Consider the following 26,255-nt stretch of genomic DNA (forward strand, 5'->3'; position numbering starts at 1 on the left):
TGAAGCTTGGTTGCTTATGGTTCTTGGGATAGTGTATTGAAGTCCCTCAGTGATGCCAGGTGGGAGCTTTTCCTGGCTGTCAGATTCTGGATTGTCCTTAGTACCAACCCTGCTCTCCCATTACTTTGTGGGTGGATAAGGGAGGATAGCTGGGAAAGCAGCTCACATTTGTATCTGCTCTTTGAATTCTGCGGCTGGGAAGTGGGGCTACTGCCTGAGCCCAGTATGGTGGGCTTCCTGTGTCTTACAAAAGGGATTTAGAGTTTCTCTGTTACACTTATTGTCTAACCCAAGTCCAGGTGGCCTAATTACCTCTTTATCCCTGTGCCTTGTGATGTTTGTTGAAGAGATAGTGCTAGTAAAAAAAACAAACCAAAACAAAGTACGTGGAATCAGACAGAAATTGGGCAATCTGAATTTGAGTACTCATTTCCCATCTTACAAAATAGATTAATACTATGTAGTTTCTTGTCAAACTATCCCCAGGGCTTTTTGGAGGCATTTCTGGGCAGCAAAGGAGCTATACTCTTTGTACACAATCTGCTGTTCCTTACCTATGCCAGAAGAAATCAGACATATTATTCCAGAACAGCCCAAGAAAGTGTTGAAGTCCAATATTAGACTGCAGCTGTGAACAATTTCCCGTGGCACTCTGAACAACGGGACATGCTTCTAAAAATCTCAGTGTGTCTCGTGAATGACTATAGTGCAAACTGAATCATCAAACAGAAAGGCAAACCCTCCAAAGACTATACTATTCTTACTCTGTGTGGAGGCTGTTCTCCTTCACAACCAGCTAATGAGGAGTTATCTCTCAAGTAGGTCACTCCAGTTAATGCCGTACCATGGACAACTCCAAAGTAGATCAGACACCAAAAGTGATTTAATTTGTTTAGTAATTCACTTTGTAACGCTCTGAAGTAAACGAGTATATTAAAACCTTTTTTTATAAAAGAAAAGAAAACAAACAAAAAAAACCACCCCACACAGTATTATCACAGAACTGATTTTGCTAAAATAAATCAAAGCGTAAGAAAATTCAGATAGGATTAAGCACAAAAAAGTGCTGTGCCATTAAAAAACTATTTGGTACAACACAGGGAAAAAATAACACTGAGATTGTTTCTCTTGTTCTCACAAAAAGAAGATCCACTTCTGTGAGCATCAGACTTGAAACATTCCTAGAGTATCTGATGTAATCAAAGGGATGGAAATGATTTACTGGCGTTTGTAAGTAGATGTTGTGCTCTCCTCATTTACAAAATCTTCTCAGATGTTGTACTTCAAACCCTCTCTGGATATTTGATTCTGTGAACAGCCACTGCACATTTAGATTGATTGCTTCTCCTCCACATACTGTTGAAGAGTTCATTTATGCCTCTGAACTCTGGTGTGGTTTGTATTTGAGTGCCATCCTGAACCTATGTTCAAGCCCAAAACCATTCTGTGGATTCACCGTGCGTCCGTACTGCTTGGGCCTAAACCAGACCTTGGGAGAATTTGTGGGCCCAGAAGAGAAATATGCTAAGATCCTTAAATGGTCTTCAGAGCATAGATGGGCTGGACAGGTACTGGTCAAGTTTTCCACAAAATGTCTATTACATTTTGGTAGCAACATTAGATGATCAGTGTTGGGGTAATAAGTTAGGCTCCATTGTCCATCAGTACAGTATGCAGATGATAAAGCAGTCAAATGCCATCCTTTTGCCAACAGAGTGGACAAATGAAGCATGACTAAAGGTATGTGCGGTCCTTTAGCACCTCGGTCCGTGGTCGCACAGATGTTAGCACATGGCATGGCTCCCCTTAGCAGCAACAGTGATTAGAGGTGCCTCTGTGCCTCTGGACTCCAGACAAAATGTGGTGGTAGGAGAAACATGCTTAGAAGCCCACATGTGTAGATGATGTGGATTCCTTCAAGAGCCCCTCAGAGAGAGCATTCACCAGGCATATCTTCTGCTGGTTCCTTGCTGAGGTCACCTGGCCCAGGTCATTATATTTCTTAGTTATGGAACCTGTTCAATACTTTAAAAACTGGAAAATAGTTCCTGGTGCTTTTCCCAAATCTTTGTGCCAGTATGAATGTTTGGGGTTTTTTTTGTTTTTTTTTTTAGAAGTAACCTGAAAGGAATTTAATCTTTTTTTTTTTTTTACTGTTTATTTTTTCTTACTTTTAAAGAGAGCAGTGCAACACTTAACAAAAAAGGCTGATTGACAAGATGCAGTGAAGAACTTCTTCAGCCCCAGCCAGCTGTTGCTTGGTAATAATGTGCAATGCTGGGTTTGGTTTAGTGTTAGAGCTGAACAGAAGCCCCTGTAACTTTCCTAGAGACTGGGCTGAGTCTTAATTGTGGCTTGTATCTCCAGAGTAGTCATGTAAAGGTGCCAGTCTAGACATAAATCTGTACAGTGCAAACAGTCAGGCAGCTAGCACAGTAATATATCATTTCCCTTTTCTTGTCACAAAATCTTGTTGTCTTAGATGAAAGAAGAATCTGGATTTTCTACGAAGATGAGTTAAAATGCAGCAAGACCTTAGTGTTGGTTTTGCCCGATTGCTCAAAGGGCTTGGCTCAGCCATGCTGGCTGCTGCTGGAAATCCCCTGCTCTGGGGAGGAGATGAGCACAGTTTGATCTTTGTACTGGTGCCCGCTTGACCAGAGAGCTGCTGCCCCGTAGGGATTGCTGCTCTCCACATCAAGAAAACGGTACGCGAGGTTGGAGCTTCTGCGGTGGAGTATATGTAGGTCACAGGAGTGCAGGCTGTAAAAATTGGTTGTCAAAATAAAAACTGGGAGTGCCTCTGTAAAATTTACTTCATCAGTCTAAATTTCAGTACTAATTAGTTCCAGCAAGTTAAAGACAACTCAGACACTCTAGGTCTGCACATTTCACATTGTAGGTTCTTTTAATTATTGTTAGTTGCAATGAAGCTGCAAAATTATTATCATTATTATTATTCCAATTTGGTTGTATCAAAAATAATGCCAGATTAATAGAAATAATGGGTTAGAGATTTCCCTTCTCCCTAACATGTTCTAGCTAGTAATTTTTTTTGCATGAGGATTTTTTCTTTTTTTTTTTTTAAAAAAAAAAAAAAAGAATTAAAGTGGTTAGAATAATTCTTTCATTTCCTCCTGAAAAACCATAAAGGCTCTTATTCTTTTTAGCCAAAATAAATAATTAAATCTTAAATAATTGTGATAAAAAGCAGAGATTTCTGTGGTTATTTTAACTGTTGTGATGCTTTGGTGCATGGCTTGACTGGGGCTTTTAGACTTAACCATCAGTATTGCCACACTCCTGAAATGGTTCTGGCAGCTAACGTGAAATTACACAATTTTGAAGTCCTTCCTTCACTTTTTCCTATCTTACTTCATATGAAAGATTTTTAAAATTTCATAATTAGCTAAAATGTTTGCTAACTAGATAATAATTTGGAAATTAATTTTATGTTATACAAAATGTAACTAAAAATGTAAATCAATAAAATGCAGTTGTGGATGGCCATTTTATAACCTTAAAAGCCAACTAACCAGTCCCGAATAGAAGCAGCAATTTTTAATGCATTCAGTATTATTGCAGAGTTTCTCAGGCAGAGCACATTAATTTTCACATTAGAGATGGGCTGTTGGAGAAAATGTAACATTTTAAATGTAGCTATGCTTTCTTTCAAGGTAGGAAGGAAGGAAAGTTCCGACTTTTTACTTGACACAATGTTAGGTTACTTTAAAAGTTACATTTTTCTACCAATGCATTTCAACACAGGAAAATTTAGGGATAAAATTCTTGGTTTCCCTAAGCAATTTGGAAAGTTGAAACAAGCTCTTTTGTGGACTCTTCTGCAGACTGGAATCCTGAAATTAATGGAAGTCATTTAAACACAGCAGCCTATTCAACTGTGGAAGTGGGAGCCTGGTTTTTAATTTTAGCCACAGAACAATACATAATAATGCAAAAAGTAAGCGGGAAGGCTGGTTTTAGTCATTACTCTACTTTGCAAAGCAACTGCACAATAGCGTACTCTTCCATGCACTTTGTCTGCCTGAGTAATGCTTTGTACAAAAGCTAGTCAATTGATTTCTCTGTCCAGGTTGGGCTTGCGTTGCTTTATTCCAGGGACTTAGGGCTCTGAGGTTTAAAGCTATGCACTCTTATTCTGTTCTTGGAGATCTCCTGTTCATAGCCAAGTACAGTCAACTTCTTGTATTCTTTTACCTAAAGCTGTCTTCCATTACTAAATAAGTGTATCCTAAGGTAGATATTCTAGCAAGTCTTTTGGGTGTATCTTCTACAAAATGTCCTTATGTCCCGTGTTTTGCTGTGAGCCTTCAGTGCCTTTATTTAACGACTCATCTAAATGCCTGATTCAGAGCACATTGCTGTTACTTATCTCTTTCCTTAACTTGTTTTTTTTAAACTTCAGATTGTTCTACTGCAGTTTCATGTAATATTGGCAGCAACTTAAAATCCATACTTCTAATTGCTTCATTTTTTGACTGTCAGCACTACCAAATTTGTTCAGTCAATGTAGGCATGTAAGAGTAGAGCACAAAATATTCACAAACATATTTCCAAATTAATGTCTTTTCTCTGCAAGCAGCTACCCTCACTGACAGCTCTGTTTGAAGATTTTCAGTTATTATTTGTAGTCCAGTAGCATTAATGGATCTCAGAGGGAGCAATATTGCATCAGATCCTGAATACATACAAAGACACATTTTGCTCCCCCAAATACGTAGTGTAAAGGAAATCTAAGTAACGAAGTCAGATAAGCCTAGATTGCTGCCCTGATGGGTTTTCCAGTGATTTCAGTAAGGAGATGTGTGCCTTTTCTGGCTGGAAAGCACTGTGAAATGATCTCCCTACAGGCATATTCAGATACCTGCTTAACATGCAGAACAGAGTTCAGAAACTGATGTTGATACTGCTCCACCATTCTGGAAACCAACATCCAGATATTTGAGATATGAAGAAGTGATGGATCTACATTTTCCTGCTTTTTCATTTCCAGTTCTGTAAACACCTAATCTTAACATCTCACGAGCCTCATTTATAATAATCTCCAAAAATCTACTACTACCCTTTAATTAACAAGAGAGAAAATTCTACTATTTTTCTCTGGTATAATTGCTCTTCCCAGTGACACCTGAATAAAGCCTGAATTCTGAATAATGTTGATATATTGGCTTACTTAGAAAAGCATTTTAGCAGCTGATTGCTTATATAATCTCCTTGGCAATTTTTTTTTTTTACGTTTAGGTTGTCCTTATTTTGTTAGAAGAAAAGAACATAGAGGTTTTTACTTCAATTTGGTCCATTAATTTTCTTAAGTCATTTGGACAGCAAGGTATTTAACCAACCTCCTATGCAGTTTCAATTAGACACTATTTCTAAAGAACCTAAATTGAGCACTTTTAGTCTAAGGATCAGGCTTTTCATTAGAAACAGACCATGTTATCTGTGAAAGATTAACGCCCATATGAACAAGAAGGGGTAATGCAATCAGGAATCATAGTCTTATATCACCATAAAAAACAGGGCTTACTGAAAATCACAGTAAAAAAGACTCAAAGTTTTTTTTAAAAAAAAACCCTGTCACTGATTCTTTTATCGTTAACAACAAATTAAAACTAATTATCTTCTAATCATAGAAGAACACAGTCTGATGTTCCAGTCATACTTTGTAGTGATTATAAAGGCAGGTGTGGAGCAATGGGAATGCTCAACTAACACGCGTGAAAGGCATGAATTGCTAGAATTAGTTCTTCAAGTTGTGCTAATTTTCTTTTGGGTTTTCCAATCTGTATGGAAGTAGGAGGATTTATACTTTTTTATTCCCAAAGATGTTCTGTTCAGAGAAGTACATTTTGGTGATTTGTAGATGCACATCTTTTCAGCCAAGCAATTTGAAGATGTATTCAAGCTGGATACATCTCCCTGAAATTCTAGGAACTGTAATGATAGAGAAGGTGAAGAGCAGCTCCAAAATTCTTCATGCCCATTCATCTTCCTTTTGTTAGATTTTCTAATATTATGTTGGAGAATTAAGAAGCCTTTGAAACAACCAAAGAAGCAAAAAATCCAAATCAAAACTTTGATTACAGTTTGCTACAAAGTATCTTTCTAATCAGTGTGCTTTTGATTTTCCTCTATATGGTATATAATGTTTTGCTGAATATTTACTTTACTTTTTTCTTTTTTTTCTGTATGAATGCTGAATGCTCTCCCTGTGATACATGGATATCATGGAACTCAGTTCTCACTTATTTTTCTCCATCCCCTGATATCCTTTTTACTTAACTTAAACAAAAATATTTTACTCATAAAGCCACATATTATAAACATCTCACTAAACAAGCTACAAAAGTGAATTATCTCTACTGTTCCTTGTGTATATTTCTAATTTATTTTTAGAATACCAACCATCTTTTGATTTTACATTTGCACAGCTCCTAGCATAACAGAATTGTGGTATATCATCTGATGTTTTTGCGTAAGTCAAGCTCTCACTTTAGATCAAAGCATGTTTGTGCTATTTGTGCAATGCCAAAGATGATACCTGAAGAGAGCTGTGTCATGCAGAAGCACCAACTTTGGCAATAGTGACTTAAGGTAAAAGGGATAGACAATAGCAAGGACCCTCTGTCACAGCTAAAATCCACAAAAGAGATATTATTCTCTTTTCAGTTTAAATTTCATGTGGCCTTGTGATTGTTTTGAATTTTTTTTTAGCTGGGCATTGCAGATTTAGCTAATGCCATAAACTTGATAAGTTATGATACTCTCAGCATGCCAAATCCGTGTTAAATCCATGTCTTTTAAGCTCTTATATAATTTTAAAATTCCCAATAAGCAGCACACAATGCAATTACCAATAGACCCTAGTTGTTTTTTTTTATATAAACAATTGTACTTGAATGTTCATTTTTTAAGTGTCTAGTACTGATGAAAAAAAAAACAACGCACAACAAAAACCCCAAACCACAATCAGGATTGGGATTAGTTGTCAGGCAATTATGTATTTAAGTAATTAAAACTACCATCCATTACATTGAATGCTCTGAAAATTCTCACATAATTGATGTCAGTCTTGTCCAGAGAGTTGATTTTGTCTCCAGTGGAAAATAATATTATTTCCAGATTTGAAAATTAAGTACCTAACTTTTACTGCATCCTCTTCTTCCCTCAGCGCTGTTTCCCCATCCCTCCAAGCAAGTATGCATATCCTAAGTGGCTTGAAAATAAATTCTGTGCTTTTAAACAAATGTAACTTGAAATGTAACAAAGAATTTTTAGATCGTGCTCCCCAGATCCTGTCCCTGTGTAATATTATAAAGAGCACAATGATACAATTTTCTTGAAAATGCTGCAGTGGTGAACAAGAATTTTCATTAAAAAAATCAAAGAAACTAGGTTGAGTATCAGAATATAAGTGCAAATTTTGGCCAAAAAAAATCAATTTATTCTTTGTTTGTATTCATATGAAACATATCAAAAGTAGAAAGGTGTTCAATAATCAGTTGCAAATAGAATAACATTGATAGCAAATTTAGTCTTATATATCTAGCAGTGAGCTGTGAGACATTGAGATGACATTGTTCTGTCTGTTTTAGAAATGCCATCTGGGATTGGAACCTGTGTTTACATTGACGTTTCAGAGGACCTTGCACTCCAAAGGCTTTTGTTAACTGGTTTTATTGGTATGCAATCTCTCTGTATTCCTCGCTGAACTGAGGAGACCCACCTTTCTCCACCTTGTCTGGAATTGTGCTGATTTAATCATCGTGTATTTAATAATGTGTACTGGTTTTGGCTGGGATAGAGTTAATTTTCTTCATAGTAGCTGGTATGGGGCTATGGTTTGGATTTGTGCTGAAAACAGTCTTGATAACACAGGGATGTTTTCATTATTGCTGTGCAGCACTTACACAGAGTCAAGGCCTTTTCTGCTTCTCACGCCGCCCCACCAGCAAGCAGGCTGAGGATGCACAAGAAGTTGGGAGAAGATGGTTATTGAAGATGTAAATAGAATTGTGAAGGTTTCTTGTAGCTTTTCATTTCCATAAAGGACAAAAAAAAAATTAGTTAATTGACATTTCCCCTACTTCTGTATACTAAAACTCAGTAGGAGTTTTGGTTTTCACATGGCTTCGTTTGATGTTTTGTGGGATAGTTACATCTGAATATTAAGACAGTGTATTGAAAGACAAGTGAGGCATGCTACTACTGTACTACCAGCAAGGGACCGTTGTTATTGTTTATTCAGCTTTCAATATGATTTATGCAAGTTAGTTTAACTTGGCTCTTCAAAAGTTTGTTTAAATTAATATTGAGGGAATTGCCTCCTTTTTAAGTAGTGTAGTATTCAGATAACTTGAAATTTCAGTTTCTTCTCCTTAAAAAATCATTAGTGGCAAAATAATCTTGTTATGTTGTCATAAACACATATCCCATTAGCAGTTACATATTTATGTATTTCAAACTGCTAATCGCTTACAATGGGAACATTATGGCTAATGCTCGAACGGCATCCATCTGATCTTTCATTACCTTTTTAATAAACTCTAACAACTACTCAACCACATATCAGCCCCCATACACGCAAGTACATTAATTAAATTAAAATGTACATTTTCTAGTTCTTTTTTCAAGGTGCTTGCTTTCCAAACTTATCTATCCTGTATTCATTAGAACTGTAGTGTAGTTTGAACAGCCTGTAAGCAGCCCTTGTTTCCAGGGAGTTTGAATGGCTGAGTAATCTAACAGGACAGTTAACGATTTTCTGTCTAAGCTGACTGATGTTAATTTTAATAATCCTAGACTTTTTTCCCTTAATGTTTCAGAGAGTCGTTAGCAGTGTTCTGCTTTTTTTTTTACCTCCATTAGGAGTAACTCTGTATACCTGGTGACCCTTAGGGTAAGGAGTTTCCTCACTTGAAAAAAAAAGATGTGGTAATGCTAGTGTAAATGTAGAGGGATGATTTCACATAAGGACTTTTGCTTTTAATGGCATCTCTTCAGTACTGTATTATCTGTGTTTCAGTTGATAGAAAGTGTTCTTCAAATTCCCAAAGTTCTGGGGTTTGTTTTTTTGTTTGTTTGTTTGTTTGTTTTGTTTGTTTGGTTGGTTAGGTTTTTTTAAATTAAAATTAAATAAATTATATACTACAGTTTATATGCAAAATGAATTTGAAAGCTTTTGTAGAACTGGTCACTGCTGTAAAACACGAGATCCAGAACCAACATAACATAAAGGACATGAACTACATCCGTTTGTAGTCACTGTAAGTTTATATTTATCTGCCTAAAGAAAGGTGGTTTCATTTTCTTCAGCCTAAGTAACACACAAAAGTACTTCTGGCAACATCAGTTAGTTACAAGATTGATATTCCTTGAGATCTTTTTAGGATGAAATTAACTTCTTTAGATTCCAAAAATTGGCTTAGATTTCATCCCAATACTCCTGGACTCTAGAATAGGTCAAGTAAAAATTAATGCTTTATTTCCATGCAGGCAACAGTATGCATCTCTCTTAAGACAGCGCAGGCACAAGGGTATGCCTGCAGCCGTTCATCCCACTTCTGTGGTGACAGGCTTCAGGATAGCATTAGGTGCAAATTTCTTGCAGGCAATTGCTCATCTGTCTTTTTTTTTTTTTAAACATAGGCTTATACTTGTGATTTTACGAGACCTTATACCAAAATGACATATTCCTAACAGCATGTGCGTTTCAAGTATTTTTCTGATTCTAAACTGTATTTGGCCTGTTGATTCAGTAATGACTTTGTGCTGTTTTTCCAGTTGTACGAGTTACTACTTGAGAAATTAGTCCATTTTAGACAGTCAGCCTTCAAACACAGAAATATCTGATTTTGGAAGACCAAATTGGCTTGTAGATTGGCTCATGCATCAAAATTGATAGTGGAATTCAGATTGCAGAGTCTTCTATGTTATTTATTCATGTTTTCAGAAAGTACTCAGCAGGACTCTAGGCCCTGAGTATGTAAACTTATAAAATGAGTTGACTTGATTTAAGACATGAAGAGAAAAATGAAGTGAAAATTGTCATATCCACACACAATAAATTTTTCTCCAAGTACAAACCTACATGTATATATAGGGACCTTGACCTGCACATAAATGTTGCCAACATTCATGCTACAATATATCATCATTTATGACATGAAGGATCTAAGAGTTTATGCTTAACATTATATATCCTGGTGATGTTATTTTTTAACATTCATTTTACATTTCTGTTTGGTTGGTTCCAAGCCTGAAATTATGTTTTTATGGAGATATCTCAGTAGTTATACAGAAGTCATGATCAAGAGGTGTACATGATCCATTTTTAGAACTGTGGGCTGTAGTAGTGCCAAGGATAAAAAGTATTAGGAGCAAAAAGTTTTCTCCACTTTGTTTTGACCTTGACATTCAGTGAGTAGAAATGGCAGCAGTGTGTCACATGATCTTCTTCAACCTCATATTTTTTTCAAACTCAGGGCTGAAATTACACTTTTTCTCATATCAATTTATTCTACTACAAATGGAACTAATTTTATTGTAATTTTTATTTACTTTGTAGAAGTAAATCATATATAGTAAGAACTCATTGGCTAAGAATGAGTTTTTAGCTAAGAATGAATTAGCTCAGAATCTGCTTTATTCTATCATGGAGAAGAAACACGTTCTTAGTGTCTCTCACACCTGTAAGGGTATTTCTAACTCCTCATTTCTTTAATTACATCTTGATTGTGGGGTAAATTCTTTAAGCTGCATTGGAAGGAAAATCATTGTCTTTTTATCCTCTCTGTGGGGAATTCATTCTACTTGTTTACTGATGTGTGTGGCAGACTGAATAAAATTGTTCCTAATTAGCATATATGAAATAATCATTGGTCTATCTGGAGTCATAATTAATGCATTAGGAAGAATTTAGTGAGTGTCAAGGAGAAAGACATTAGCATAAATGAGCTTATTTTAGATGGGCTGCAATTGAGAGACTACTTTCCGGTAAGAATGTTTACCAAAATTAAGCAATAATAACATATCAGTTTACTAAGAACCATTAGTGTGCATGATCTGAACTATTAACTACTGCAAAGAAGCTCCAGCCCCACCTTGAACATCTTGCTAGCCAAAAGATTTTGTTGGCCTCCTAATAAAGTCACAGCAGCACCAAAGGGTATGGGGATGAGGAGCTGAGACACGAGGATGCACAGAGAGGCTTTCTTTAATATGCTTATGGTCCTTAAGAAAAGGAGATGCTGCAGAATCTTATCATCATCCTACCTGGTGACTCTGAGGCTTTATTGATTAAAGCATCTTCCTACTCAGAGTGTAAGCTGTAGACAATAGCAAAAGGAAGATTATCCTTATACAGGCAAAGGTGTATAAATGCCTTTAATTTCTATATTGATATTCTGTGAGGGGGGAAGTGACAAACTGCGATGCAAACTTTAACTATTTCCCTCACCAGGCATCTGGTAGCCTGAAAGTAGATTTTAATCTTTAGAGGACTCTGTACATTGCATTAACTCATCTGTCTCCAACAGGAGTCACTTTAGTCAACTAGTGTCAAGATAGTAGTAGTGGAGTCAAGTATTACACTTGCTTCAAGAAATAGCGATCCATTACAGGATTATAAATCTACAGTAATCCATCAAACTAATGTAAAATCTTCCAAGAACAATCATAACCATCATCGTTAATTCACATGGGGAAAGCAACAGTCTGGTTGATACCTCTTTTGCTGCCCCCAGCTTCTCTACCTCTTTCCTTGTGTATTTCCAGGAAGACAAATCACTGTTACATACTTTAAATCTTTGCAGGAGTTTTTGCTTTGTATTGTTTGCTTTTGACGTTTAAGTGAAACATCATGCATCACTGGTATATTGGCAAGGCTACTGATGGTAAGAAACCCACGAAGCACACCTAACCATCTATATAGAAAGCATAGTCTTTTCACAGCTAAATTAGAACAGATGAGGGTTTTGTTGGTCAGAATAATATTTGTCCTTCATTATTAAGTGGTATGCAAGACAGCTGATAACATGGGAAAATGCCTCTTTTGGTTGGTGAGGTCTTTGTTGTTATAGTCAGAACACCCAGTGCATTGATTCATTGTCATATTGACTTTTGAAAATGAATTGAAAAGCAACATTATTGAGGGGGACTCAAGACAGGAAGAAGACAGTCTTAGTAATGCACCATGGTTCAGATGAATGCAGTCATTCAGATTATTGAACAAATCAGTACAAAGTGCAAGAAAAAACAAAAGGCAGGGAAACTGTCAGAGTCACAGTTCTGGTAAAGAAAACCTATTTAGGCTTTCTTGCTGCTGCCTTTGTTGCCTTCATAGACATAATATATTTAGCAATAACAATCTTCCCTGACCTTTTTTTCTAATCGAGTTGTGAGTCTTTGTACTGGAGAAAAGTGATAGTGATATTCCATTTCGTTTGTGCCCCCTTCTGGATGAGATACCGTATCTTCCAGTGTGTCAGAAGCTCCATTTCCAGAATTACACACAAGCCATTGTAACAACTGCTGTTAAAAAATACCATCCACAGTGCTGACATTTTGGCCTGGTGATAAATGTTGTGGCAAAATAAGACTATTTCCTCCAGAAAGGTCAAAGCCAAGGGAATCGATTAACATAGCACCTGCTTAGGAGGAAAGTTGGTGTCTTGAAATAAAGAATTGTCTTCATTTTTCTTTTGTCCTTCCGTATAAGAAGATTATTATTTTGTGCTTCCACAAACTAAATAAGAAGGAAGAATGGAAAGAAATCCATAGGCTTCATGCTGCTCATCTCTGTAACTGCTAAGTCCCAGAAACACCATGGGCTGTATTCCTTCGTATCTGTTAGTCCTCATCCTGTTCTGCAAGAGGGCCAACATGCCTGTTCATTTCTAGCATCTGTACAAGCTGCTTCCTTAAAATATCTTTAATAGATTAATGTATATAGAAGAAAGACTAGAGAGAGTCTTAATTACCAAAAGAAGGGTAATGGCCCTCAGAAAAGATTTATTTGTTCTTCCTCTTCCATCTCCTCATCCCATCTTGGCCAAACAGCTCTCTCCTGCCGTTATTCTCACTTTTAAGGATATGTTGGTATTATGATGGAGGGGAGCTCTTCTGCCTCACTTTTGCCATTAAAAATTTAGGAATTCTTTCTCTGGTTTTGCTTATATTGAATGTTTGCAATTAAGTAAATAACTGTCAAGTTATGAATTTTTAGGCATACTCTTCCTGATAGGTGGATATAACCTAACTCCAGGTATTTGGCACGAGAATCAAAATACACCATTTTACATTTCTGTTTCACATTGACTTTCTTTTTAATTGCAGTTTTCAGACGCTGCTATTGCTGGGAATTTTCTTAATATTGTTTCCTTCCTTTAATGTGCTCTGAAGTATTATTCTGAGAATCTTTGACTTTGCTGCCAGAAGCTAGGGTGACAGGTGTGGAGAATTAGCCTCGGAAAATATAAGACTTTTACAATAAAAATAAATTAGGCATTTTATTCAGAGTAGTGAAGATGTCACACCTCACTTATGGGAGACTGTTGTGGATTCTGTGAGTAAGATTTTCTTGTCCCAAGAGGAGCTTTAATAGATCTTGTCATTACTGCTCTTCTACATTCAGAATGATGCCCTTGTCCTCTCTGCGCCACTTCTCTGACGACTAGCATGAGAGTCCCTCTCCTTTCAGTGATGAGAACATTGCTTTGGTAATTCTGCTCGGTCCTCATCTCTACTCTCTCCTCACCCCAGTTGATCAGAAGCTGATGTTACACAAAAGGCAGCAAACTTGTTAGTTCAGGAAAGAAGTAGGACATGATTTTGTTTAGTCCGTGTGTGACAGAGATGGTGAATGAAGGATTTGTGATGGTGTGAGTAAGGAAGGAGCCATACAGGCAGCCGTAAACCTTTGCCCGTTGGACACAAAGCAAGTTTCAAACGCTGGCTCTGAATTTACCGCTGGCGTTAAGTCAACTCCAAGAAGTTGCACTCGCTTGCAGCTTTGGGCCCTGGTGATGCTATCTCTCTTAACGATGTATGTATTTCTGCTAATCTGACTTTAAACCCCAGCATTCTTATTTGATTTCACATTCACTGCATAATTGCAATATAAGAATGAAAATGCTTTTTATAATGTAATTCATAAAGCAGCTTATGGCCTTGCATAATTAAAATGGCTAAATGGAAACAGCTCGCTGCCCTTTGAAATGCACACGAAGCTAACCAGAAATTTATCGGTGAGTGTAGTTTTTATGAGACTGTGGAAACTTTGGAAAGGTTTGATAACGGTGCAACCTAAATTACTCCAGGAGGTGCACAAAATTAGCAGTAATTATTACATGAGAGCTGTGTCACTGTATCCTCATAAATGGCATGCTAGATCTGCCAAAAAGCCTTTCAGTTTATAAGCAAATTGGATTCATTCTGCATTTTGTTCCCTGGCTCACAACTGCTTTTACCTGTATATGTGTGATCCTGCATTTCCAGGCTGTTTTTTAAAATAAATTCAACAATGGTTGGACTCAGATACCTTGTTTTTAACTGAGAGCTAACCACATACGCAAGTGATGTGAGAAAATTTGCATGATTGATCAGAGCTTCCTCCAGCCCATCAAATTCACATCTCTCCTGCCTGGCTAGAAAGACAGAGAAGACACAAAAGCTTTTCTGCTGTGACTAATTAATTAGAATCCATGTAGAAATCTGTGAACTGAAACTTAGCAGTGTACTTACCATGAGCCAGCTAGACTCTCATCTTGAAGTGTCAATCTTCAGAGCATATTTTCAATGTATAATGCAGCATTAATTTACACAATTAAATGTGTAATTAATCACTTAAAGTAATTATTTTCCCTACTCCCAGTATGAAACTGGAGAAGCTGAGGCATTGACTTAATCAAGTTACAGTGCACCCAGAAATCAAGACCTGCTGTTTCTCAGCCCGGTGTTCCTGAGATGCTGCATGCCATTCTTCTCCTTCCCTTTCCCAACAGGATACCACACAGCATCTCCTGTACCTTTACATGTCACTCTGAGGTTAAACAGCACCAGGGAATATGGTTCTTCACGGTCTGGCACCACCTCAGGGCTCTCCATGAGGTTAGCCAGCCCACTGAGGGGCTATCGACAGCATCTTCCCATCTGTGGGTCTCCACTCCAGTTTTGCAGGCAGCTGCGTTAGTGTTTTTTGAGACATGAAGATTCACAGAGCAGCTGTACTATTAAATCCTGAATAGTGTGATTCTGAACACAGTTTTTGGTTTAAAAAAAAAATTAAGCCTATTTTCATGGAAATGGGAGGTTTTGTTCTTGGAAAACAAATAAATGGTGTATTCCCCCCCTTCAACCCCCCCAGTATGCTGTCACAATTCATGAAAACTCTTCTTCTTCTATCCCCCTCCCAGCTAATGGACTCTAATTCTCATGCATATGAGGGATATGAACTTCCAGCATAAATGGGTGGATACTGCCAATAAAAAGCCTACACTGCTTTCAGCGAATGCTGTGCATGTGTCCCCTCCCCCCATCATTAGTTTTCAAGCACTGAGATTGCAGTAATTTCTGCTTGTAAGTGGCATGTTGATGTGTTTATTACTCTGCAGCTGAGTTCAGGACTGTTTCTCATTTCTTTTTTGCAGTGCTCATCGTCACCCAGTTAGCTATAGACTAATGGGGCTGAGGCCCCTTCTAAGACCCAAAGAATCTGATGCCTAGAGAATTGTTGATATCAACCTGCTGTTCAAAGAAAGTTTCTCTGTTGCTAATTCTTCAAGTACTCACAGTCTTTCAGGCTGTAATATGAGGGCTGCATCATGGAATTTGATCTTCATATTCAGCAATTTTAAGGAGTATTCTGTTTCAAGCAGTGATTCCTGATTATGTTTTAATTGCATGTTCTTTGGGAAATACTGCAGTCATATCCCTGACTGTCTGAGAGCTACAAGTGCTCTCATAAACGTGACAGGGAAGATACTGATCCTAAAAAACATTACAGGCACAGAGGAGAGGGATTATGCTATCTCCCTTCTAACCCTTTGCTAGTTTTCCAACTATTTGGTGCATCATCTGTGTTCATTTCCCAGTGAGTGTTAGCCACTTTTGAGCCAGCATGGGTTCTGTGCAGACCTTGGGTGTGCAGGATTCCATAATTGCTGCAATGCTATGTTGCCTTCTGCTAGAGTCTTTCTGTTTCAGGGATCTCTCTGCCGGCATTGGCAGAAGAACCTGGCCTACCTCCACTGCTACCATATGGCAACTGGTTGATCCACAGATGCCTCTTAGTCCGTGCTGCAATAGGATGATGGACTCCTCTGTCAATCCTCCACGTTAGCACATATTGAAAATTTACTTGAAAGTATTGACTCCGAAGGATGCTTAACCTTGATTTACGAGGACTGCTCTTAAGTCCAAACTGCCGTCTGGAAAGCCAGGGACCCTCCAAAGCAGAGCCGTTCTGGAAATGTCACCCTCTGTGGATGGCAGAGCGAGATCCATGTCCCCTGGCAGCCAAGGCAGCCGCTTGCCTCTGCCATCAGAGCAGGTCAAGTGCAGGCTGTTCCCGAGACACCCATCTGGATGGTCATCAGGCAGATCATGGAGCACATTGGGCCTGTGAACAGACCTTGAGCTTTTACTAGATGTAGCCGTTGATTTCCAAGGCAATGTATTAACCTTGCACTTTGTTAATGATCAAAACAAAAAAAAAGCTAAGGTCTGCAGCTGAGAAATCTGAAAGGAAACCTAAGCAGCACATTAGGTTTTAGAAGAAACTTCATGCTGTGGCTTTCATTGGCATTTTATTGGAGTTTGAATTGCTAGTAAAAGAAGAATCACAGAACGGGAAGTGAAGTCAGGCACCGGAGCTGAAGTACAGTTTTCACAAATGAATTTTATTGCTAGATATTCAAATAGGACTGATCTGAAAAGTACCGGAGGATCATTACCATTCACAGATTGTTGATAGCATCTTGGTTTTAGAGACTGATTCTGAACGATCCTTCCCGAGTAAATTGCATGGAACTTATTTTACTGCTCCAGAAGGCTAAAGGACGAACGCAGCTCTGCCAGGACTTGAAGCAGAATATTGCAGGGGCCCAGGTGATGCGAGCCTCAGGGCTGTGCCAATAAAGCCGTAACAACATTCTTCAGTACCGTACACCTCTCGTGAATAGCTCCTGGTCTGATGGTTTTAGGGGAGCAAAGCTGTTTCAGTGTTAACAGGTGTGATGGGAGCTCTTTAAAAGCAGTATATCCCAGCTCAATGCTTGTGTAAGTTAAAGATTTCCAGGTACAACAGGCAATATTAAAAGTTTACCATTTTCACCTATTAATATACATTCCAGGATTCTCTGCACACACAAATGGAAAATTACTGCCTTCTCAGTTTAAAGTTTAAGAAGTTACATTTTGTAAGCCAAATTAAATAATTTACATACACGAGCAAACATATATCCACCTTTATAATAAATGAAAACTTCTGAAAGAACAAAATTACAATGTTGCTGTGACTGGCTTGTACAATGTAATTGTTATGTTTCTAGCAGTTCTGTACTCAGAGTGGTACTCCAATATTATCTCACAACACATGAAATGAACTCAGGGGTCTATAAAACTATTTAGCAAATGATGACTGCCTTGAATATGAAGATAAGAGATGATGGTTAATACCGGACAATTCTGATTTTGTGTTTCAGTCACTCCCAGCCGATGATAGTCAGGTGATGCTCAGCATGTCTGAAAATTAGTCTTCAAGTGTAATTTATTTTCCAATTAGAGTGAACCTATTTCTAGGATTTCTGGGAAAACGTGATTTTAAAATGAGACATAGCAAATAACCAGTAGAACAACCATCTTTGTGTACCTTCTTTTGACCCCAGAAACCAGTAAACTTTTGTACCTGACTCTAGGTTTAAGTAATTAAGTTATTTTGCAATACTCTTGTGATAGTAAAAAAAAAAATTTAACCTTTGCTTATGAATAACAGGAAAATTATTGATGAGGTCTTGAGGTGCTTGAATAAATCACACTATTTTGTAGCTTTTGGGAACCAAGAATGGAAATGTGTTTGACTTCTGTCCTCTCTCTTGAACAGCCTCTCTACTTCCCCACCTCCTCCCTCACCCCAAACGCCACAAGACTCAGGAAGAAGGAGAGTTGAGGCTTTGTAAATACTCCTTGCATCTTCCTAAAGTCAATATTATTGGATATCTTATTGCATACAAGAAATATGACCCCAGTTCTGCCTTCAGATCCTAAGTCTACCACAACAAAAATGGTCTCCTTAGATTTCAAATAATATCAAGAGAAAAGACAGGAGCAAAAAGGTTGAGTCCTACTTTCTCTCTGTCTCCCCTCTCAAAGAATCAGAGAAGTATAGTGTGCTAATGAAAATACTGGATGGAAGAAGAGAATGGAGGACTGGTACTCTAATATAAAATAATGACCTATGAAACATGACGAGGTTTTTGAGTGGTGGAGTCTTCTGCAAAAAGAATTGTGAGATTTTTGAGGTACATGAAGAAAGAAGAGAAAGAGCAGGTTTGTAAAGAAATTACCCGTGTAATCTGTGTAGACATAAATGTTATCTAAACCAAATCCAAATTTACAAAATGGTTTTAACTTGCATCTTCTCCATCGAATTTGTGTATTTTGTATGTTAAAATGAAGTATTGTTTAGCTGCCCTCTTTAGAGCTTACTTATGTGATTAACGTGTTGTAGTCCAAAGTGAAAACCTTGCTGTCTCTGTTCTGCTGTGGTTTGGAAAGAACGGAAACGGTCCTTCCTTTTCATTCTTATTTTTAGAAGGTTGTCCAAATCTGAAAAGTGAGAACAAGGCGATCTGAATGCTGTCTTTTGCCACTGATTTAGTGTACTTCTCTGGAAACTTACTCTATTCTGTGCCTCAGTTTCGCCATTAAGAGGGGATTCAGTGCTTCTGTACTTCATGTTACAGATAGTGACACTTTATTAATATTTACTGTCACCTTGTGATTCTTAGGTGGAAGGCTGTATTCAGATACAAAATGTTACTTCTCTACAATTCTAGTTTCCATGCCAAAACTCTACAAAAAACCTTTGTGAAGCCAACTCGTGATGGTATTGGTCCAGCTTTAGTTAGAACTGCATGTCACTGTAGAGAAAAAAATTGCACTTCTTGTTCTTCCTCCTACAGAACTCCTGATAAACATTTCAAATGGCAGTGGTGTAATTATCTTTGATTAGTGACTGTGCTAACTTTAAAATAAAATAAAAAAAAAAAAGTAAAGTAGATGTTGATTACCAAGCACTAATGTAGTGCTTTCATGCACAGCTATAATTCTACTCATGAATATACATTAATCTTCTGCATCGGTTGTTATCTTTATCTACAATCAAAAGACACTAACCAACGCAGCTTCGGTCTGTTTTATGGAATGTAAAGGAAGCATGGCAATGACCATAGTGCAGGATATTTCTGTATGGTAAAAAAAAAAAAATAATCCTTGAATGTCTTTTGAACTTTGCTGTTCAAAATAAACCCTCTGTTTTTTTTTCCACTATCAAAATGCTTCAGAATAAACTGTTGCAGAGAAGGTAGCAACCGGAATAACACTGAGAGAGAGATGAGAGTGCGAGCAAATGTGAAAACAGAGGCTAGAAGCAGCAGGGCTGGGAAATTATGTGTAATGGGGGAATCAAGTAGTGCATTCCTGTATAGTACGTGAATGCTTAGCAGGAAAAAAATCTCCTAGAGTAATCTGGGGAGGGGGGAAGAAAGTGACCTACGTGTGAAAAGGTGTGAAAATAAAGTGCTTGGGTTAAGATTTCTATCATGTAATGCTGATATATCTATTATTATCAACATCTGAACTAATTGTCTAAATTTCTTTTCTAGTCAGAGGAAAGAAAAAGCTACTTGTAGAGCATGATTCATTTCTTCTTGAAGTGAATATGTAAATACCAGCAGATGAGTTGTTCTCCAGAAATGCTCATTTCTCTCCGCTGACTCATGGGAGTTTACTTGACTAGCAAAAATGCAGATGGCTGCAAGTGGGGACATATAAAATGAATCTCATTATTAGGGTCCTCCCTGGCTCCAACACTATTACTGTGGTTGTTCTAAAGCAAGGAAAAAAAAAAAAAAAAAAGCAATGAAAAGCTGCAATTAAAATCAGTGGATTTCAAATAAAACCTTGAGTGACAACAGGTTGCAGAGAAGTTCTGCTCTGCTGCCATTTTTTCAGTCTTTTCCCATATCCTGGCTCAGCACTGTGCAGGCTGAAATGCTGGGTTTGGTATCGCGTGTGCTGCTCCTGCTAATTTCCAGAGCAGATATAATTGTTGCATCCAGTGAGGTGGGGACTCCCGAGGGACACGAGTGCTGTGGGGCTTAAAAACCCAGAAGAGCTCGTTGCCATAGTAGCCTCCCGTGGAGCATTTGCTCCTTTCATTGCTTTTCTGATACATCTCAATCTTATGCTGTTTCAAAGTTAGTTTTTATTTTGTGGTAGGCTACAACTGATTGAACCTGTCAGATCTCCCTAACCAATTTTTTAAATATCAGTTCTCTCATGCAATGTGTTAGGGCAAGCTGAATGTTTGAATCTAATTGGAATTTTTCTTTTTTTTTTTTTCACTTTTCCCTTCAATCATAGAAGGTAAGAACAAGAGTTCAGTGAAAACCAATCTGAGAAGAGTATAGTCGGCAGATTAGGGGTCTGTTCTGAGTCTTCATTTTCCACTTTCATTATTCTGACTGATCTTTGGCAAAGCGCGGCAGGCGTGTGGGCTGTATTTCCAACTCAACTTTTTTTTTCGGCAGCTGTGCAGCAGACTCTAAGATGGCAATTGATTGTAGCACTGTACAACTTAAACATGTCTGTGAACTGTGGTAACTGTGTGATTATTCCCCTGGGCTTTCTAAAACAGAGCTCAAAGTTTCGTACATCCATTCTGTGCTTTCCTGCCGGGCTGAATCTGACAGGATGCTCTCTTTGCAACTGCGATGCTTGTAGTGCTCAACCATGCTCATGGTGCTCATCCTTCCAGCAGGGACAAAGACACGGAGATTCTTCTCTCCTTCAAAGAACAATGCAGAAAGGTGTTTGCGTTTCACAGTGTGTTGCTTCACCACGCAATTCAGTCCCATCAAGTTGTTGTATACAAGAAATCATCATTCCCATCACTCTGAAGGAGTAAAGACAAGTGCCTAATCTTTTCACATTAGATGTTCCTCATACCTTCCACATTGAAGTGTGAAATATCGTGTTATCGCTTCCTGAAAAAGTACTGTGAGTAATTCTTATTGAAAGCAGGGGGAGAGGAAAATACGTTTTCAAACAATTTCTGCTAGTTGTTTTGTGACAGTATAGATTAAAAGGTATTCACAAGGAGAGCAGTGTGATTTCTGCTACTGGCTTGATTTGGTGCCATGGTTTTAAGTGGACTTGGTGTTTTGCAAGGAGAAATAAAATTGTTTTGTACCTGTCTTTAAAAACAGCTAGACCAAGAAAATAATGAGGTAGAATTGGGAAGCACGGTGGCTCAAGGTCGCTGGCTGCATATGTTTAATCCGTCAAGATAAGCCTAGGAAGCACTTGCCTCTGATTTTTCTTTCAGTTATTTCACCCTGAATGCAGTAGTAGGGCTCTTATTTTAAATGAATATGAGATGAGTTTCAGGTCTTATTCACAGTTCTGACTCCATAGCTCAGGCTTGTCACTACTAAAAGATGGAAGAAATGTACAAGAATGATTCATTCCTAAGAATAAAAGCCCACAATGAAACCCAAGCCAGCAGGTCTATAATATGCTTGAGCCTGACCCAGCATACTAGATTATCTTAGAATTCTGCAAAAATTGCCTTTTTTTTCCCAGGTGACATCCAGGATACAGTTTTCAAGGTCAGAGAACTGCTAAAGCTCATCCAGCCATTCTCTTTTCTAAACATTTTGGGAGATGGGAAGGAGCAAAGGGAAGCTGTTGCCTTTGTGACATCCTCAGTTTGTTAAACTAGATTAGCCATTGTATGTGACCCATTTTTAGACTTCTTTATTCTTCCCAGGCTTCCAATTTGAGCCAGTGACTGAAAGCTGCAATTTGTCGCTTTTACAGAAATGACAAGAGAGCTGAGTTCAGCTAGTTTTTCATTTAAAATCATCCTGTACCCCCAAACTGGATTTACATTAGGCCTGAATCCAGTCTGAATAAGACTCTTGATCTTCCTGAGATTATTGTGGTGTGAGATGGACAGGTCTTCTCAAATTCATTGCATTATACATGTACAGATGCTTTGTTGGAGATACCATTTCTGGGAATGTAATTTGTAAATACTCCTAATCTGATTTAACATTGACATAGACAACATATTTCCTTTGCCTGTAAAATACAGTGATACCCATGCAGCCCAATTTGATTTCTAAATATCTTGTACCAAGAATAATTTTTCCTCCTTCTTCTCATTAACTGAATTCAGTGTGTAATTGTTGGTATTTTCTACGTGGTGGCAACATGCTTGTAATGATGGGATTATGACACTAGCTCTGTTGGATTTAATGTAATGCTTTACAGTCAGTGGCTTTGAAGTCAGGAACGTAGTAAAAATAAAGAAGATTAAAACCAATTGGACTTCTTTTTTTCCCCGGCTGCCATAATAAAGCCTGATACGTACGTTACAGGCACTGACATAGAGCACTGCTGTCGTAGTTCAGCCCCGATCAGGACCAGACTACGCAGTCTGTCTCTCGCTCCCCCCACCCTCCGAGCGAATAGGGGGAGATGATATAAGAAAAACGGCTCAAGGTTTGAGATAAGGACGGGGAGAAATCCTTAAAGTTACCGTCACAGGCAAAACAGACTCGACTTGGGGAAAACTATTCATTTATTTCTAAAATTAGCAGGAGAATGAGACAGGGAACAAGATAACCTCCCCCCACCCCTCCCTCTTCCCAGGCTTAACATTATCTATACTACCTTCCCCTCCCGAGCGGCACGGGGGGGGGAAGGGAATGGGGGTCGCGGTCAGTTCATCACGCGTTGTTTCACGCCGCTGCTTCATGGTCGGGGGAAGAACTCCTCGCATTCCTCCTCTGCTCCAGCGTGGGGTCCCTCCCACGGGCCACAGTCCTTCGTGAAACTGCTCCGGCGTGGGTCATCTCTTCCACGGGTGCAGTCTCTCCAGAACAGCTGTCCCAGCGGGCCCTCCACAGGCCACAGCCTCCTTCAGGCCTCCACCTGCTCCGGCGTGGGGTCCTCCACGGGCTGCAGGTGGATCTCTGCCCCTCCGTGGACCTCCATGGGCTGCAGGGGGACAACCCGCTCGTCTTCACCACGAGCTGCAGAGGAATCTTGGCCAGGAGCCATGTTACTCCTCCCCCTCCTTCTTCACTGACCTTGGCGTCTGCAGCCATTCCTCACAACAGGCTGGCAGACATCTCTCAGGATCCTTTTTACATCTTATTCACTTCTCATTTCCTCTCCACTTCTTGCAGCCAGGCCGGGCCGAGTTGGGCCCAGTCGGCTGCCCGGCGGGAGGCCAGAGGGTGAGGCCTGCAAGGCCCATGAGGCTCGCGCCTCCCCCTCTCTGCCCCCCGCTCAGCTGCTTCACATCTTCTCCTCCCTTTTTTTCCCGTTTTCCCCTACTTAAATACGTTATCGCAGAGGCGTTATCATGGGACATTCTGCTACCAATTGGCTTGGCCCTGGCCAGCAGCGGGTCCGCCCTAGGCCCGGCCGAGTCCACTGAACAAAGGGGAGCGACTTCTAGCAGTTTCCTACAGAAGCTACCGTCTTAGGCCCCCCCTCACTAACAAAACCAGAACAACTGCAAAGCCTAACATCGCTTCTGTAGATGCAGAGGACTTTTGGACTCAAGAAAACAGTGGACGTTTGCTCCACTATCCGGAACAGAGTGCATTATCCCATGGGGCTCTTCAGAAAGACCTGCTTTTTTTTTGTATGCCAAAACCAGAACAGAATTAATGTGTCCTCTAGTGTAGATGGGATGTCAAGTTTCCTCCCATAACAGTGCAAACAAAGGGATAAATATATAAAAGAAATGTTGCAGGTTCATAAATCGGTGGTTTAAAGTGTATCAGTTAATCATATGCTCAGTGTTAGACCAAAAGTATATATAAAATGCAATTTGACTTGTAACATTGAACAAAGCCTGGTTGTTTATGAGTGAGAGAGGCAAAACTCGTAACATAATTGAACTTGCAAAACAGATGTGTTATTATTTGACCCTTCCTGAATAAGCAAGTAGAATATTTATACATTCAAGTCTCTGTGTCTAATTGTGTTTGTGCGTGTAGTTGCCTATTGCAATTACTGTTCATTGACTCTATGCATGCATTTTTAAAAATCTGACTTCATAAATCCACATCTCTAATTTTATTGCCTCTCACAGATGTATCTGAGACTTGTGTATATATAAGATAAAATAACTTCTAACTAAAGGTGGCACAGTCAGACCCACCAATTATGTACTGGGTTTTTTTTTGAGAAAGGGTCATTTGGTAAATAAATAAACCAAGAGAAAAGTCAGTTTAAGGATTGAGTGGAGCACAAGGAAGTGAATGTTCGTATAAAGAATGAGAAGGAGAGACTGAGCCTTAAAGTTTGGGGTGGGATTTGGTAGTAGCTGGGATTTTTCCTTGACTAATGGCAATTCACTACCCTCTGAGCTTCAGATGACCCTGAGTCTCACCACACAAACATATATGCTCAAGTCTTTCAGGTGGAGGTAAAGAAAAAAAAAAGCCATTTTCCTCTTTAAAAATTAGGTATTTTTTGATCTACCCATAATAGAATTGTAGGTAGTACATAACTAACCTTCATGCCAAAAATTTACCTTTTTTCCCCAAGTGAAAAGGATTGGATTTTGATTTTAAAACACAAATCACTTTAGGGTTGCAGTTCAGGGACTGTACAGAATGATATTTGGACTATAAAATATAGAATAAAAATTAAAATACTACCAGATAAGATGTAGTAAGGCAGAGCACTCTTTAAGATGGCGTTAGTCAAGGTAAGTCAAACTGTTGAAAATATACTTTAATTCCAGTACTTTAAAAAGTAATCAGGTCTGTAAATTAAAGATGACGGAGGAGATAAGTGATTTGAAATCTGAAAGACTGCGAAGCTGCCAACAACCCAAATAGGACACAGAATTCCTAACTAAAAATGAGCTATTAAAATTTGGAAAGCACAGACTCTGGATAGGCCAAAAGAATAAATGTGAAGTCTTTATGCCAAGTTGTAGCAGTTGAAAATGGTATCACCAAAAATCTTCAAGCTTCCTTTTTTTTTTATTTCTTTTTTCTTCTTAACATATGTATGGCTACAATAATATGTATAAGTATCCAAGGGATGTCAGCTTTTGTGAACTCTTGAAAGTTATCAATCCTTGGTCACAGATCTATGTGAACAGAAGTATGAATTTCTGTTTATATTGTTTTTACGATAAGAGAAGGAAAATTTCAAGGGAAAAAAAAAGAGTTAATTCCTCTTGTCAGCTACTAACTTCCCATTTTGCCACTGAAAATCTTTAATTCATACTTGAACATATCTATTCACTCCTATTATGCTCCTGGAAAGACCTAAATTTTTCATTTGTTTCTGAGCACAAGCATGCCAGTGGGGCTATTTGGGTTACAATGTGAACCTTCCTTGATGTGTCTTTCCAGAATCAAGTTGCAAATAATAGTAAAAAAGGTAATCAGTAGAGGTGGTTAGGGGAAGAGTTTCTGTGCTTCATGGGACCAGGGTGAAACCAGCCAACATTATAAAATTAGAGCAAGTAACCTCTTAGATCCCTTTCCGTTAGGATTTGTGTAACCTAGACTACTGCAGCTACCTATGTTCACTTTCCTAAAGCATCTCTTACCATAATATTGGGGTACCTGTCACATATGATATATGAAATAAATTTCAGAAGTGCATCTCACTAAACAGGAGTCCAAATCACTTTACATAATCATTTCAAATGAGTCTAGAAATACAGAGAAAGTCTCTGCTGGTGCACAAGCAACCATCTTACCAGCATTCAGCAACACACATATCCCAGTTACTAGAGAAGTTCCTGTTGACACCCTCTTGATGTGCACACACTGACCGTAGCACTGCAGAAAACACTGCCTATCATTGTGATTAGTAAATTTTCGTGTAACCGCAGAATGTACAAAGCTTGGCTGATTTTTTTTTTAAATGGCTGAATCCAAAACGTAGTTTCTCCAAAGCCTTCTCGG

Source organism: Chlamydotis macqueenii, chromosome 5, assembly GCF_036417535.1.
Source record: "Chlamydotis macqueenii isolate bChlMac1 chromosome 5, bChlMac1.mat, whole genome shotgun sequence".
NCBI lineage: Eukaryota > Metazoa > Chordata > Aves > Otidiformes > Otididae > Chlamydotis > Chlamydotis macqueenii.